Source organism: Tupaia chinensis, unplaced genomic scaffold (assembly GCF_000334495.1).
Source record: "Tupaia chinensis unplaced genomic scaffold, TupChi_1.0 Scaffold000578_2, whole genome shotgun sequence".
Classification (NCBI taxonomy): Eukaryota; Metazoa; Chordata; class Mammalia; order Scandentia; family Tupaiidae; genus Tupaia; species Tupaia belangeri.
This window is the reverse complement of record NW_006160094.1, coordinates 161283-170706: the sequence shown is the minus strand read 5'-3', so window position 1 is coordinate 170706 and position 9424 is coordinate 161283. Positions and strand designations below refer to the sequence as shown.

The following is a 9424-nucleotide window of genomic DNA, read 5'->3' as shown; positions in this document are numbered from 1 at the left end:
GACAGGATACTTATCTTAAGATTCAAGATACTCCAGTTTTCAAAGTCCAAGGATGGCCAAAAATACAGAAGGAAACACCCAGGACTTCTAGTTCACATGAGCTAAGAGAAAAGACCATGTTATGAAGGAGATAATCAATGAGTTGTTTGGTTGCTAAGATGTCAGGTAAGATGCTGACTGAATAGTATCAGTGGATGACTTTGGCAGAAGTACTCTTGAAGGAATGGTGTGGTAGGGGTCAAGACCATATGGAGAGAGAGAGACTAGATGAGGAAATGAAGAATATTTAGACAGCTCTGTAGTGAAATTTATTTGAAATAAAATATCTGGGTAGGCTTGTGCACTATAGCTGGAGGACTAAATGAGGCTACATGGTCTTGTTTGTTATTGTTGTTTTAATCGAAGAGACTTGTGTTTGTTTAAAAGCCAGTGCAACATATCTGCTTAGAAAGAAGAGGTTGAATATAATAAACAAGAGAAAGAATAATCATTTTCATTTTGTTGGAAAACAAGAAAGAATGCAATCCATGGCATAGTCAGAGGGCCTGGTTTCGGGAAGAAGAGGGAGTCAGCCCCCTGTAGGTAGGTTGTAGGTGATACTAAGAAGGCAGTGAATTTCTATCTGATAAAGTAGAGAAAGTGAAGAGAGGTGTGGTACTGGAGGTTTGGGGAGTTAAGAGAAAAAGGTTTTGCATTAGTCATCAAGGAGCCTGGCTCTTGTTTCCAAAAATAATTTGGGGCAGTATGGTCACTTTGAGTTTTTAATTTTTTTCTCATTGTTGTTGTTATACATTCAATTGCTATACATTATTTAGATTGTAAAGAGATTTCACCCAGCATGATACACATCTCAGTCCAGTTGAGAATACTATACATGTTCTCATTAACAGATAACAAACTATGTCTGGGACCAGCAGTTAGCGTAATGGCTATGTCGCTGGACTCCCACATAGTCGACCGTAGTTCGAGTCCCGGACCCAGTGGCTTAAACTCACACCGGGCACGTGTGCGTGCATGCCCAAGATCCCAAGAGGAGAATGGAGGAGAAGGGATTGCGGTGTGGCCATACCCCAGTGGGTAATTTCTCACTTTCTGTCTCTCTGTCTCTCTCTGTCTGACTGGGGGAGCGCACACGCCCTATAGCAAAACCTCTAAAAAAAAGAAAAAAAAAAAGAAAAAAAAACTGTCTGTGTCCTATAAATATTTTCTCTCTCCTTTTTTTTCTCCTAATTTCCATTCCTACACTCTTCTTCTCCCACACTCTCCTTCCACTTTCTCTCTAAGTGTCCATACAATTTTTAATATTTTTATGTCTTCCAATCTTTCAGTCTCTACCATAGAATGTGGACAGTTTGTATATGTTAAGTGGAAACATACAGTGTCTCTTTTTCATAGCCTGACTTGCTTCACTCACCAACAGATTTTCCATATTTACCCACTTTCTATCAAATTCCAGGGCCTTGTTGTTTTTATGGTTGAATAATATTCACATATAATAATAATAATATGTGCCACACTTCAAATCCATTCATCCATTTCTGGACATTTGGGTTGGTTCCATGTCTTAGCAATCATGAATAGTGTTGCAATAAATATAGTTGTGCAAGTGGTTTTCCAACTGAGTGTTCTCCAGTCGTTTAGGTAGGTACGCAGGAGTGGAGTTGCTCGATTATTTGAAGGTTTTGAGGAGCCTTGATATTGTTCTCCACAGTGGCTGGACCTTTTCTTTTTTTTTTAATTTTTTGCCATTCTGACTAGGGTTAGGTGGCATCTCATTGTGGTTTTGATCTGCATCTCCCTTATGGTGAGGGGTGTTGAGGTTTTTTTGTTTGTTTGTTTTTTCTATAGGTTTTTGCTATAGGGCGTGTGCACTCGCCAGAAAGACAGAGAGAGGCAGAGAGACAGAAAGTGAGAAATCACCCACTGGGGGGATGGCCATGCCATAATCCCTTCTCCTCCATTCGCCTCTCGGGATCTTGGGCACGCACGCACACACACCCAGCATGAGTTTAAGCCACTGGATCTGTGACTCAAACCATGGTCAGCTACATGGGAGTCCAGTGACATAGCCATTATGCTAACTACTGGTCGCTTGAGCATTTATTCATATGCTTTTTGGCTGTTCCTGTGTCTTCCATAGAGAGTTGTTTATTCAGCTCATTTTCCCATCTTTTTATTGGGTTAATCATTTTCTTCCAGGTAAGCCTCTTGAGTTCTCTGTGTATTCTGGTTATCAGTCCCTTATCTGAGGCATAGTGAACAAAAATTCTCTCTCATTCCAAGGGTTGTTGATTCACACTATTTACTGTGTCCTTTGCTGTGTAGAAACTTCTTAATCTGATGTAATCTCACCTGTCTATATTGGAGATTAATGCCTGTGCTTTGAGTGTCTTGCTTAAGAAGTCTTTGCCTACCCCAATGTCTTCCAGAGTTTCCCCAGTGTTTTCCACCAGTAGTTTTATAGTTTGCAGTTTTAGGTTTAGATGTTTGGTCCATTTTGAGTTATTTTTGTTTATGATGAAAGATAGGAGTTCAGATTCATTTTTCTGCAGGTGGATACCCAGTTTTTCTAGCACCATTTGCTAAAGAGGATTTTATTTCCCCACTGGATTGACTGGTACCCTTTGTCAGAGATCAGTTGGGTGTATGTTTGGGGGTTTATTTCTGGGGTTTCTACTCTGTTCAGTTGATTTTCATGTCTGTTTTTGTGCCAATACCATGCTGTTTTGATTATCATGGCTTTGTAATATATTTGGGGATCAGGAAATGAGATCCCACCCACTCCACTCTTCTTGGCAGGATGGCTTTGGCAATATGGGATCTTTTATGATTTCAGACAAATTCTATGATTGTCTTTTCTAGCTCTGTAAAGAATGTCTCTTGGGGACAGCAGTTAGCATAATAGCTATGTCACTGAACTCCCAGGTAGTCAACCGCGGTTCGAGTCCTGGACCACGCCAGGTATATGTGCGTGCGTGCCCAAGATCTTGAGAGGAGAATGAAGGAGAAGGGATTGTGGTATGGCCATCCCTTCTGGGGGGTGATTTCTCACTTACTATCTCTCTGTCTCTCTCTGTTTTTCTGGTGAGTGCTCACGCCCTATAGCAAAAATCTCTAAAAATAATAATAATAAATTTTTTTAAAAATGTCTTTTGTAATTTTATAGTGATTGCATTAAACATGTAGACTGATTTGGGTAGGATTGGCATTTTGGTTATATTAATTCTGCCAATCCAGGAACATGGGATATCCTTCCACTTTTTTGTGTCCTTTTTGATTTACTTTTTAAGGTTTTCATAATTTTTCTTATGAGGTCTTTGACATCCTTGGTTAGTTTTATGTCTAGATATCTTATACTTCTTTTGGCTATGGTAAACGGGATTACTTTATTCAGTTCTGTCTTTGTCTGTTTGTTGTTTGTATACAGAAATGTTATAGTTTTTTTGTTTTGTTTTGTTTTGTTTCGAGAGATTTGTGCTCTACGGCACATGTCCTCGCCAGAAAAACACAGAGAAACAGAAAGACAGAAAATGAGAAATCACCCCCCCCAGAGGGGGGTTGGTCATGCTGTAATCCCTTCTCCTTCATTCTCTCTGGATCATGAGCATGCACACAAATATGCCCAGTGTGAGTTTAAGCCACTGGGTCCAGGACTCGAACCACGGTCAACTACATGGGAGTCCAGCGACATAACCATTACACCAACTGCTGGCCCCACTATAGATTTTTTAAGTTAATTTTGTATCCTGCCACTTTACTGTATGCATTTATTACTTCAAGAAATTTTCTTGTGGATACTATTGGGTCTTCTATGTATACAATCATGTCATCTGCAAACAGATAATTTCAGCTCTTCTTTCCCTTTTGGGATGCCCTTTTATTTCCTTCTCTTTTCTGATTGCACTGTCTAGAACTTCCAGTACTATATTGAATAGTAGTGGAGAAAGTGCGCTCCAGCAGGTGGCGTGATGGTTAAGGGCGCTGGACTACCATATTGCCAATTGTGGTTCAAGTCCTGGACCTGGCAGCTTGCTTCTCACTTTCTTTCTCTCTCTCTCTTTCTCCCCTCTGTGGTCACATTAAAAGAAGTAAATAATAGCTAAAGCTAAATAAAATAATTTTTAAAAAAAGGAAGTGGGCAGCCTTGTCTTGTACCTGTTTTTAGTATGGAAAACTTTTCAGCTTTTCCCCATTCAGTATAATGTTAGCTATAGGTTTTTCATAGATGGCTTTTACTGTGCTGAGAAATGATCCTCTATGCCAATTTCCTGAGAGTCGTAATCATTAAGGAATGTTGTATTTTGTCAAATGCTTTTTCTGCATCAATTGAGATGATAATGTGTTTTTTTATCTTTCTTTCTGTTAATATGGTGTATTACATTTGTATATGTTGAACCACCTTTGCGTCCCTGGAATAAAGTCTACCTGGTCATGATGAATAACCTTTTTTATATGCTGTTGAATACGGTTAGAGTGTATCTGGTTGAGAATTTTTGCATGTATATTCATCAGAGATATAGGTCTGCAGTTTTCCTTTTTTCTTTTTTCAAAGAACCAGATTTTTGCTTTCATTCATTTTCTGTATAGTTTGCTCTTTTGCTGTTTCATTTATTTCTGCTTGAATCTTTATTATTTCTTTTCTCCTGGAGTTTTTTGGATTTTTCTGTTGATCTTCCAATTCCCTGAGACATGATGTTATATTGTCCTTTTGCCACCTTTCCATCTTTTTTCTTGTGTGCACCAATTGCTATCAACTTCCCTCTTATGACTGCTTTTGCTGCGTCCCATAGATTATGGAAACTTGTACACTCGTGATCATTAGTTTCCTTGAATCTTTTGATTTCAGTCTTGATCTCTTCAGTAATCATGAAGTCATTCAGAAGTAGGTTATTTAGTTTCCATGTATTTGTGTATTTTCGAGAGTTTTTCCTGAGATTAATATGAAATGAATTCCATCATGGTCGGAGAAGATGCTGGATATAATTTCTATGCCTTTGAATCTGTAAAGGCTGGTTTTATGCCCTATCATGTGGTCAGTCTTCGAGAAAGTATCATGTAGGGCTCAGAAAACTGAATATTTTGTGGTTTTTTGGTGGAAAGTTCTATAAATGTTTATCGAGTCCATCTGATTTATGCAATCATTTAGATCCAGAATCTCTTTGCTTCTTTTTCGTCTCGTTGACCTGTCTAAAGTAATGGGGTGTTGAGATTTCCAACAATTATTGTGTTACAGTCTTTCTCTCCTTTTAGATCTAGCAAGAAAGCCTATTTTGTCTTAAAGCCTATTTTGTCCTAAATCTGTTTAACGACTCCCACTCTTTTTTGGTTTCCATTTGCATTGAATACCTTTTTCCAGCCCTTCACTTTTAATCTTTGTATGTCTTTATCCATGAGATGGGTTTCTTGTAGGCAGCAAATGGAGGGGTTCTGATTTTTAATCCATTCAGCCAGTCTGTGTCTCTTGATCAGAGGATTTAATCCATTAATATTCAACATTATTATCAATATTTCCAGACTTGCCCCTGCCATTAAGCTGGCCATATGCTCAGTTGTTTTTGTTCTCTAATTGCTTTCTGTCTGTCTTTAGTTTTCTTGGTATAGTACTCCTTTTAGAATTTTTTAAAGAGCTGGCCTGGAGCTGGTAAATTCTTTCAGGCTTTGTTTATCTGAGAATGTTTTTATCTTCTTTTCCCATATGAAGGATAATTTTGCTGGGTATAGTATTCTTGGTTGCAATTGTTTTTCATTTAACACTTTGAATATATTTCCCCATTCCTTCCTTGCTTGCATTGTTTCCGATGAGAGGTCTGATGTTAGCCTGATGGGATAGCCTTTGTAAGTGATTTGTTGTTTCTCTCTTGCCAATCTTAGTATTTTGTCTTTGTGGTTTTGGACAATCTAGCTATGATGTGGCATGGAGAGGATTTTCTTGGATTGATTCTCTTTGGGGTTCTTTGTATTTCTTGGGTCTGGATATTTGAATGCCTCTCTAGACTTAGGAAGTTTTTTCCCACAATTTTGTAGAATAGATTATCAATATCCTTATTAGTTTTTTTCACCTTCTGGCATACAAGTTATTCAGATGTTTGGGTTTTTCTTGGTATCTAGTATTTCCTGTATAATATCTTCAGGGTTTTTTACTGTTTTTCTCAGTATTTTTTATAATTTTTTTCTAGGTCATTGGTTTTGTCTTCGACTTCCAAGATTTGATCTTCTGTGTGGTCTAACCTGCTTTTAATATTTTTGAGGGAGGCTTTGATTTTCTGTTTTACAGCCTTCATATCTAACATTTCCGTTTGATTCATTTTATGGTGTCCAATTCTTCTTTCATATTGTGGAAGGATTTCCTCATCTCTTGGAACTCAATGTCTCTTTTCTCTTGCATATCATAGAATTTTGTTACCATGAATGCTCTAAATGCTTTTTCTGACATTTTGGTAAAATCCTCTTATGTTTCCCTACTTGAAGATGAATTAGAGTGGTCCCTTGCAGATGATGTATTACTTGATTTTCTCATCTATGAGGCTCTTTTCTGATTTTTAGTCATTAGCAGTGTATTCACTTTTGGCTGGCTAACACTGGGCTTTGTTTGCGGGTGAAGGGCAGAGGCAGGTAGCCTAGCTGGGAGAGCTTCCCAGCTGTGAAACTACATCCAGAAGGTACAGGACAGCAGAGGACCTACCTGGATGGATTCTCACCTGGCTAGCACTGGGCTCTGTGTGTGTGTGTTGGGGGGTGGTCTAGTTGGGAGAACTTCACAGCTGTGACATTGGACCCAGAAGGTACAGTACAGCAGAGATGGACCTCAGTGACTTCAATTTTTGACTTACTAACAGTTGGCTTAGGAACAACATAATGTTCACACAAAAGTCTGAAAAAAGTACTAGAAAATATTTTAGTTTCATTCTTTTCCCAGTAATACTTCAGGTAAAAAGGATTATATATGGGGGCTAGCAGGTGATATAGTGGTAAAGGTGTTGTACTCTCTTATGGTCGACTGCCTTGAGTCTCAAACCTGGTGACTTGAAAATCATGCCAGGCATGTGTGCATACATACCTAAAATCCTGAGAGGAGAGGGGAGGAAGTATCATGGCATGGCCATCCCCCCTGATGGGTGATTTCTCACTTTCTCTTCCTCTGAATCTGTCTGTCTATCCTTTCTGACAGACATACACACCCTATGACAAAAACTTAAAAACAAACAAAAAAAAACACCTAAGTATTTTTGCCAGTGTAATAAAGATTCCATTTAAACCAATGGTTCTCCAAAGGGAACAGTGTATTGGTACTAACAAAGTTCCTTTCTGCTTAGTTTTTTTTTCCTTTGGAGAGGTTTTTGCTATAGGGCACGTGCACTCACCAGAAAGACAGAGAGAGACAGAGAGATAGAAAATGAGAAATCACCCCCCAGGGGGGATGGCCACACCGCAGTCCCTTCTCCATTCTCCTCTCCGGGTCTTGGGCACGCATGCACATGCGCTTGGCATGAGTTTAAGCCACCGGGTACAGGACTTGAACCGTGTTCGACTATGTGGGAGTCCAGCGACATAGCCATTATGCTAACTGCTGGTCCCCCTTCCTGCTTAGTTTGTAAGGTTATATCTGCATTTTCTATGCTGTCAAACCCCTGCTGAGAATCATACTGAACATATTTTTTTCCCCAGCTCTTAATCAGGTGTGGAAATGCCACAGTTGTCTGAAATTATCTCCTGGCCTCTGCCTACCTATGGAAGTAGGAGGCTTACCCTGGGGGTAGAGAAAAGTATAATTAGCAGAGTCTTCTGGACACCGACTGAAGGACTACGGGAATTTAAGCATTTGCCAGAGCACAATACTCTTTTCTGTTGCTAAGCACCCATCAGTTCTTGGGTTCATTAACTCTGATGTTATTCCTCTCAGAGGCTGTTGCTTCCTCCAGTCCATGATCACTTTAGACATGGTCTTTCCTCTTTTCTGTGCCTGTGGCCTCAGTGGAGTCTTCTTCCCCACTTCCACTTATGACAACAATACTCTAGATCCCTAGGAAGGTCTTAAGTCCTCTATATCCAGCATGTCCCAAACACAGGCAGAATGTAGAGAATACTAGGACCTTGCATCTTAAGTAGTCCTTAGACCTCAGAGCTTCCTTCCTCAGAAGCTAATGAGAAAGGAGATCTAGGTGAGCAAACTGGCAAGAACAAATCTACTTGCCATGATAGTTCAAAAATCTCTTTGAATTCCTATATGTTCCATATTTGTGTGGATATATTGTGATATGGTCATCAAAATTGGAAGAAAGGATGAGGTACCAGATTCACAGCATATTTTTAGATTTAGGCCTGAGCTTCATGGTGGTTACCATGACTGCATAAGACATAGCTGCTCCTAAAATACCTTTGCCATACTTAATTTGTTCTGACTTAGATCATGTGGTGCCATTAATATGGGATGGAAGTGCCCTTCTATCATTAGCACCATCTCTTACAGGTTTGAAAATGATTCACTATACAGTATTAAAAAGTAAAACACTTTTATAACTTTTAACAAGAGGACATATGGTATAAGGGCAGCTGTTCAGGATGAAGATGAGGAGTAAGTAGAAATGAGGACATGGAAAGGGAAAGGAAAAAGGTGTGGGTGATTTTTTTTTTTTTTTAGATTTATCACTTCAGATATTATTTTTGGATTTTGGGTGGTAATTTTTGGAAATTTAAAGTCTCAGCCCAGAATTAGGAGCTGTACATTTTATTAAGTTAGTTTTGGGACCAGCAGATTGTGTCATGACTGTGTTGCTGGACTATGTAGTCAACCATGGTTCGAGTCCCAGACCTGTGGCTTAAACTCAGGCCAGGTGTGTGTGCGTGCCTGCCCAAAATCCTGAGAGGAGAATGGAGGAGAAGGGACTGTGGTATGGCCATCCCCCCAGGGGGAAGTGATTTCTCGCTTCTGTCTTTCTCTTTCTGGCAAGCACACGTGCCCTATAGCAAAAACCTCTCAAAAAAAAAGGTTTGATGTATTTGGAGGTTACTTTAGTAAAGTGGTAAACTTATACAGTAGAATAAGGCAAATTTTTTATGGATTTTGTTTAGAGCCCAAATGCTGTATCATCTTTCAAAAAAATATAGATGTACCCTTAATGATATACAAATAATATTTTTTATTTTTCTCTTAAAATTTAAAAAAAATCCAATTTTTTTTCTAGATGTGAAGAAAATCGGTGGATTTTATCCTGTAGACATTTTGACAGAAATAACCACAAACCACATGCAAGAAGAGTAAAAGGTATTTTATTAGATACTTTTTGCATATTGATGTAGTTATCTTAATCTCTACATTTGTCTCATGCTATCTATTTTTGAGAATCTTCTGCGATGGATATAGTTTCCCAGAGTATACTTTATAAGTAAAGTTTCTTAATCATAAAATCTATTTCTGCTGTATGAA

The 9424-nt window shown here is 38.8% G+C and overlaps 1 protein-coding gene across 7 annotated transcripts in view; it reads left to right on the top strand.

Annotated features, from left to right (window-relative positions):
- Positions 1–9424, top strand: part of ZNF438 (zinc finger protein 438) — a 216790-nt gene that overhangs the window by 129853 nt on the left and 77513 nt on the right. For all 7 annotated transcript variants that reach the window (XR_003551017.1, XM_006158270.3, XM_027775614.1 and 4 more), the window contains one exon: positions 9183–9262. The gene's annotated coding sequence lies outside the window, so the exon portion shown is untranslated. The remainder of the gene's footprint in view (positions 1–9182; positions 9263–9424) is intronic.